The sequence below is a fragment of the Marmota marmota genome, unplaced genomic scaffold (genome assembly GCF_001458135.2).
Source record: "Marmota marmota marmota unplaced genomic scaffold, marMar, whole genome shotgun sequence".
Classification (NCBI taxonomy): Eukaryota; Metazoa; Chordata; class Mammalia; order Rodentia; family Sciuridae; genus Marmota; species Marmota marmota.
In genome coordinates, this window is record NW_026000153.1 from 5,044,613 (window position 1) to 5,051,762 (window position 7,150).

The following is a 7,150-nucleotide window of genomic DNA, read 5'->3' on the forward strand; positions in this document are numbered from 1 at the left end:
AACTTCATATCCTGATTTTAAATAGTTGAATACTTACATTGTATCCAAAATTTTTTTTGCCATGATAAATAAAATGGCAATAATGTCTTGATAGAGGTCTTGTCAGGAAACTCTCTAGAATTCATTTAGAGGAGTTGGGTCCAATGTAAAGAGTGTGAAAATCTGACTGTAACACACAGTCCAAAACATTAAGAGTTTATTGAATGACTGGACCTCCTCACCTATCCTTACTTTACGCCAGGTAATATTATAACTCTGACAAGACAGGGAAACTAGGACAAGAAGTTTCAAGAATTTTAGGGAAGAAAGCAAATCTTGCATAGACTGAGGTCCAGACAAGGTAAGTGGCCTGACCCTGGCCTGCATGGGAAGAGCATGTTCAGAAACCTGACCTTCCCCTTTCCATTTAATGTTCCTTTACACTGCGTCCTAGGGAAGGCCCTGAGGGAAGCTAGCATGTTCCAAACTCCCTTTGTTTGTTAGTTTTTAATTTTTTGTATCCTTTTTTTTCCTTTCAAACATGATTTTAGACATTTATGGAAAGATGCAAAATACAGCAAAATAGCACATTAAGGTAAAAAAGAAAATCCACTGAAAGAGTAAGTATGTATAAGCAAATAAAATCATCTCCAAAATGCACATTTAAGGTCATATGGAGTTGGAAAAAATGTGACCCCATTTGATTCAGAGCTTCTTCCAGGCCAAAGGGAAATTCACCCCAGCACCTGAGGCACAGTGTCTGTGAGATAGGAACGCTCCAGTTGCCCGAGGGAAGAACAGTGCTTTCTGTCGCTGAGTCTGTGTCTTAGAGCCCCTGAAGCAGCTACATGTTGCTAAGTCATGCTTCCGTTTCAGCTCCAGGGCTGTCAAACTTCCCTGTTGTGACAGATGCTGCCACTGAAATAGGCTGGATTTATAACGCTGTTCCCAGGAGCGACTCCCACTAGATGACTGAATTTTGATGACTGCCACCAGGTGGGCAGTAACAGTCCTGATGGGAGAACTTAGGTGTAAAGACCTGAGATTCCAAATGCATGCTCCATTTGAATTCAATTAAAATACATTTTTACTGTGACGCAAGACAAAAAAAAATGTAATTGATTTTCAATAATTTCCTGATTATCAAAGAAATACATAACACAGTCTTCTGGTAGAAAATAGAAATTTTAAAGAAAAGAAATTTCACTATAAGTTCACTGTTTCTAAACCTCTTAGTTTATTTCTCTCCACAGTTATGGTTTTGTTTTTGTGTGTGTACATATATGTATGTGTATGACATGTATCTGTATGTGTGTATGTAGTTTCAGTCAGTGATGGACCACATATATAATAAGATCATGTTGCCTAATGATGTAGCCAGTTTAGTTGTATAAGTATTCTGTGATGTCCACACAAAGATGAAATCACCTAATGATATATTTCTTGGAATATATCCCATCATTAAATGACTCATGACTGCATGTGTGTGTGTGTTTGTGTGTGTGTGTGTATGCATATGGATGTATCTACCTCCATTTATATTCAACTATATCCATCCATTATCTATATAGGCTGGATATATATATATATATATATATATATACACACATATATATATATATATATATAGAGAGAGAGAGAGAGAGAGAGAGTGAGAGAGAGAGAAAGAAACAGACTCCAGAAAAAGCAAAAGAGACAAGAGATATGCTGAAAAGTACTGAACCATAACTAAATCATAACTATAGGGGTTTGATAGGGTCTCTTTGGCCTCATTCAAGGGATACAAAGGACTTGGGTTAAGGTCTCCAATCTCCTTCATGTGGCACTCTCTCAATTTTTCTAAGACTCATATCCCTCATAAAATATTGTGATTTTTTGATGTTTGGTTTCCACACATGCTATATATGTATAATATATATTAAATTATATATATATATATTATATATAATAATACTATTATATGTTTCAATAATACTATTATATGCGTTTCTTAAAATCTTGTGAATATAAATATTTGTTCTATTAACATGTTCCTGAGCCATTTGAAATTGCTATAGATTCTTTTACCTTTTTCTGTTGTTGTTGTTTTTCATCTTAATGCTTAACTAAATTTTCTTCTAATTGTAAGATTTTTGTTCTCTATAGAGGTTTTCTCAGAATGAAACATTTCCTGCAAATGATGACACATCACTGACTCTTCATTAGCAGATAGGTTTTCAAAAAATCAGTAATATAGTGATTATTTCTAGCTATGAATCGTATGTCAAAACTCTTTTTTCTGCTCATTAAATTTTGTGAATCAGCTTTTTTTGTCTGTAGCTATTATTTTCATTATCCTTTAGCGGATATGTACATGTGACCCTTGGTAGAATTAAAGAAAAATATGCCAACAACAACAACAACAACAAAAAGGGAGTGGGAATTGATCTTTCTCTTTAATCCTGAATAAGAAAATGAAATTATCTCCAAAATGCACATTTAATCATCATATGGAGTTGGAAAAAAATGTTAATTTTTTAATCCTTGCTTTCCTGGTCTCGTCTTTTCTTTCCCCTTCAGTCTTGTATCTGCCCTTACCAGAGGATAGAACCAGCAGGTGTGGAGTTAGCTGTCTCCTCCTAAATTGTACAATGTTTTCCAATTTACAAGGGACACTACTACGGTATATAGAATTGGCCCAGAATTTTATTTCATAAGAGATGCGAACTTGCTGCGTTGCCCAGGCTGGTTTCAAACTCATAAGCTCAAATGCTTATGCTTTGTGCTTCAGCCTCCTGTGTAGCTGGGACTACAGGTGTGCACCTGGCTTACCTACCATTTATTCTCCTTAAAAGTACTGTAAATCTGATGCAAGAATTTGAGAACAGTAAAAAGCATAACTTAAAAAAAAATCCAACCTACCCAGCACTATTATATCCCCATGTAACCTCTGTCTTACTTGAATTTTCCCAGGAAAATCCTGAGACAAGGGCTCCTGGGCAGGTTGTTTCTTTGGGGAAGTGCTTCCAGGAAATGAGAGTGGAGGATTAGGGAGGAGGAGTGAAATGCAATTCAGAGGTGCTTTGTCTAATTGTTCACCACTCTGGGTAACCAGGCCTAGATCTCCCTGGGTACCACCTGAGGAGACACATACCATGTGCCTCAGACTGTCCACTCAAGAGATGGAAGAGGTGAAGTTGTCCAGAAGTGTGCTAGTACCTTCTTGGCCCAGCTTGGTGCAGCCTATCATGCACCTCTCTTGCCAGTTTTGTGCTCATTATTATCAAGTTGGTGGCTTGAAACTGACCACAATAAGGTTATTTAAACAGTAGAAATGGCAAACACCACAAATTAAGGCCATTTATCGTTGTAAAGCATTTGCTGGCATACCCTCTGAAATATTTATCCACTAGCTCCCTTTCTTCATAAGTCAAGGGGTCACCCCATGGGATCTGAACCCCCTTGGTCTTCTAACTCTGCTCATACAGTATAGATGCCCCACAGGACAATGAGAACCTTCTCCCAGCTGAATGAAGCAAGATGCTATCATCTTAGGTCTATGCAACTTCCTCCTGCAGCAACTACAGAGGTGAAAAGTTTGTCAGGGAGACTTCTGCAAGCACTGCTAATGCTTTGACAGTCATCTTTCTCATATGTCTATGTGCGCACATATAGAAGAACTCTATTTTGAACTTTGGTATCATACCAACCCTGCTCCGTCTCCTTCTTAGCCCTTTTTGTTTATTTAACAAAAAATGAAAATTTTATGTTTGAGCATAAATAGGACTTCACTGGTTGCAAATTATTAGATATACCATATAGTGTTTTACTAATCTTCTACTGCTGCACACCTAGGCTGTTGACAATTTCATGCTAGGATGTGTATGTATATATACACATATATATACCTTTATATACATATCTATAAATCTCATGAAGTGGAGTTACTGGGTCAGAGGGCATGCATTTTTTGTTGTTTTTAGTTATACATAACAATAGAACAATATTATACATACATAGAGTATAACTTCCCATTCTTTGGTTGTACATGATGTACAACATGGTCGTATATTCACATATGAACATAGGAAAGTTATGTCTGATTCATTCTACTGTCTTTCCTATTCCCATACCTTCTCCCTTCCCTTCATTCCCCTTGTCTAATTCAGTGAACTTCTATTCTTCCCTCCAACCCCACTTGTTGTGTGTTAGCATCCACATATCAGAGGGAACATTCGGCCTTCGGTTTTTGGGATTGATTTTTTCACTTAGCACGACAGTCTCCAGTTCCACCCATTTCCTGACAAAGGGCATGTATATTTTTAAGATTTTTAAAAAATGTATTGCCTAGCCCATAGTACATATATCAAGAAAGCCCATACCTTATGATCTTTTGAAGTCCCTTAATTCTCTCATCTGATACAAGATAAATTTATATTCTGATACAGAAATATAAATGGCTCTTGTTGGATTAGCATAAAGTGCAAAAAATAAACAGGTTACCACTCCCTGAATAGTACATACTTATGAAAACAAAACAAAACCATTTTACTTTAATAATCCATGAAGAGAAATAATATATTTCTTCCATATTTATGACCCAAATGAACAATTGATAAATTTTTTGGACTTTAAAACTTAAGTAAGACATTCCTATAACTGCTATTAATCAGCAGCCTTAGGTATATTGTCCTCATGTATCTTTAAGCCCAAGAAATCTTTTGTCCATATATCTATTCTCCATAGCTCTTTTATCTGGACGAGAGTATGATGCAGATGACAAATGATTCATTGTTCTGGGAGCAAAGTAATATCATTCCAGAACAAAAGGAAAGAGAAAAAGAGTAATAAAGATTGTTCTGATATTTTTGAATTTGGTTTTATTTGATTCTTAAACACTGTTCCAATCTATCATACTTAATTTTATTCCATTTTCCTCGTCAGATATTTAATGAAAAAAAGAATATTTGATATCTTGCATATGTGTTGGGCTAGAAGACATTGTTACCGTATTCAATTCTATTGCTAAGAGATTAGAAAATGCAAAATCACTGTCAATGAAGCAAATGGGGTTTCTGAAGTCTTCAAGTTCAACATAAACCACACATGCTGAGTGTTTTTCCTGTTATAATTGTGATGCTTGGCTCCAGAGAAAGTGTAGTGAACCAACCATACAGATACCATCCCTATCTTCATAGAACCTGCAACTACAAATCATACTCTGAAACAAATGCCCAAACTTGTGATCTCCCAGAGTTCCTTTGCCTTCTCAGATGTTAAACAATCTCTTTGTGTCATTTCCTTTCTGAACAATGAAGGTCCTGGCACTGGCTTCACTTTTTTATGAGGAAAAGCTCATAAAATTAATTTGCCAAATTTAATCACAATTCAAGGGCAACTTATTTTTATAGCAGAAAGCAACAAAGTAACAGGAAGAACCAACACATCTATCTTAATTGATATCAACCATTTCTATGGTTTTTTAATTGAATGTCCCCAAAGGCTTATGTGATGAAGACTTTGCACCCTACTCCACCCTCCCATTGGGAAGATGGGAGGCAGTGGAACTTTTAGGGGATGGAGTTTAGTGGGAGGTTCTTGGGTTATTGGGAGTTGTGGTCTCAAAGGAGTTTGTGGAACCATGGCCCTTTCCTTGTTTCCTATCTCGATGAGGTAAGTCATCTGCTCTGTCACATGCTCACTGTCATTGCCATCTGGTGCACCCACAAGGGGCTCAAAGTGGTGGGTCTGCCCAATCTGGGACTGGAATCTACAAACCTGTGAGACAAAATAAAACTTTTCTCTTTATAAATTAATTATCTCAGGTATTTCTCTACGGTGGCTGAAAGCTGACTAATATAACCATATTCTTAGTGGTTACCATTTCTGGCCACTTTATTTATACAGAGATCCTCTGGAAAGCTCAGCTACTAGCATCACAGGACTGTCAGTGACCATGAATCCTAATAGGTCCATATCAGCTGGTCCAGGGTAAAACTGTGGAGTAACAGCTGCCAATCATTGGTGCACCTCACGGTGGGAGCATATAGTAGGGCAAAACCACTTAACTCATTAGCCAAGGAGAAAGTAGAGAGACTGGATGAGCTAGGGTCCTAAAATCCCCCTCTGAGACACAATTCTTAATGACCTAAAGATGTCTCACAAGGGCCTACCTTCAAGGGTTCCACAACTTACAAATATTACCATCCAACTTACCAATATTGCCATCCTGAAAACCAAACCTTTCATACACAGGCCTTTGGGGGTCAGTTAAGATCCAAACTCTAACACCTTGGTTGGAATGCTTTCTGAGTCTTAGTTTCTTCAACTACAAAATGAGGATAATGATATCTATAATGAAAGATGCCATCTATTTTATATCATTTAATCAATTTGTCATGAGGAGTAGATATGATAATGTATGCAAAATAGATGGACCACATAAATGCTCAATTAATATCGGCTATGGTCAGATTGCAAGAGTGCTTGTGAATTCTGCAAATGAGCATTTCTTGACTTGTTTTCCTCTCTGTCAAATTAGATTCAACAGGATTTTGAGCTGAGTCTGAACCCCAGTAATTTAGAATACTAATGGAGAAATATGGAAGGTAGTGTGGGAATCGCAGATTAATAATAATTAAAAAAAAAATCCCAACTTCAGTTCATTCTTCTAGAGTAAAATCATGGTTTGCATTAGAATCATTCAGGAAACTCCTTTCTATATTCACTTATTCATTTGCTTATGAATGCAAACTATGGCAAGCCATATATTCTCCATCGGAAATATGTTTTTGTTTGTTTCTGAATTTTGTCAACCTTTTATTAAGTGATAATGGAGCACACATTTGGGGGAAGACACTAAAAATATGGAACATTTCACAAATTCATGGGTCATCCTGGCACAGGGGCCAGGCTAATCTTGTTCCAGTTTTAGGATATGTGTTGCCAAAGGGAGAACAGGAAACATGTTTTTAAATGTAAAATCTGGGGCATGTTCCTAGGAAATTCAGATTCAGAAGATTTTTGGCAGGTCCTAGAGAATCTACATTTTTCTAAAACTTTCTGGGTCATTCTGAGGCCAGGCAGCTGTGGGAGGCTTTGAGAAACAAATCTGGAGAGAGTGTGCCTTGATTTCCACTTTGAGAAAGTCCTGTTTGGGAAATTCCTTAATAGGCTATTTGGTAATGCAAAG

The 7,150-nt window shown here is 36.9% G+C and overlaps 1 pseudogene; it reads right to left on the reverse strand.

Moving 5' to 3' along the window:
* Nucleotides 1–6,818: 6,818 nt before the first annotated feature.
* LOC125611568 lies at nucleotides 6,819–6,918 on the reverse strand (annotated as a pseudogene).
* Nucleotides 6,919–7,150: the final 232 nt, after the last annotated feature.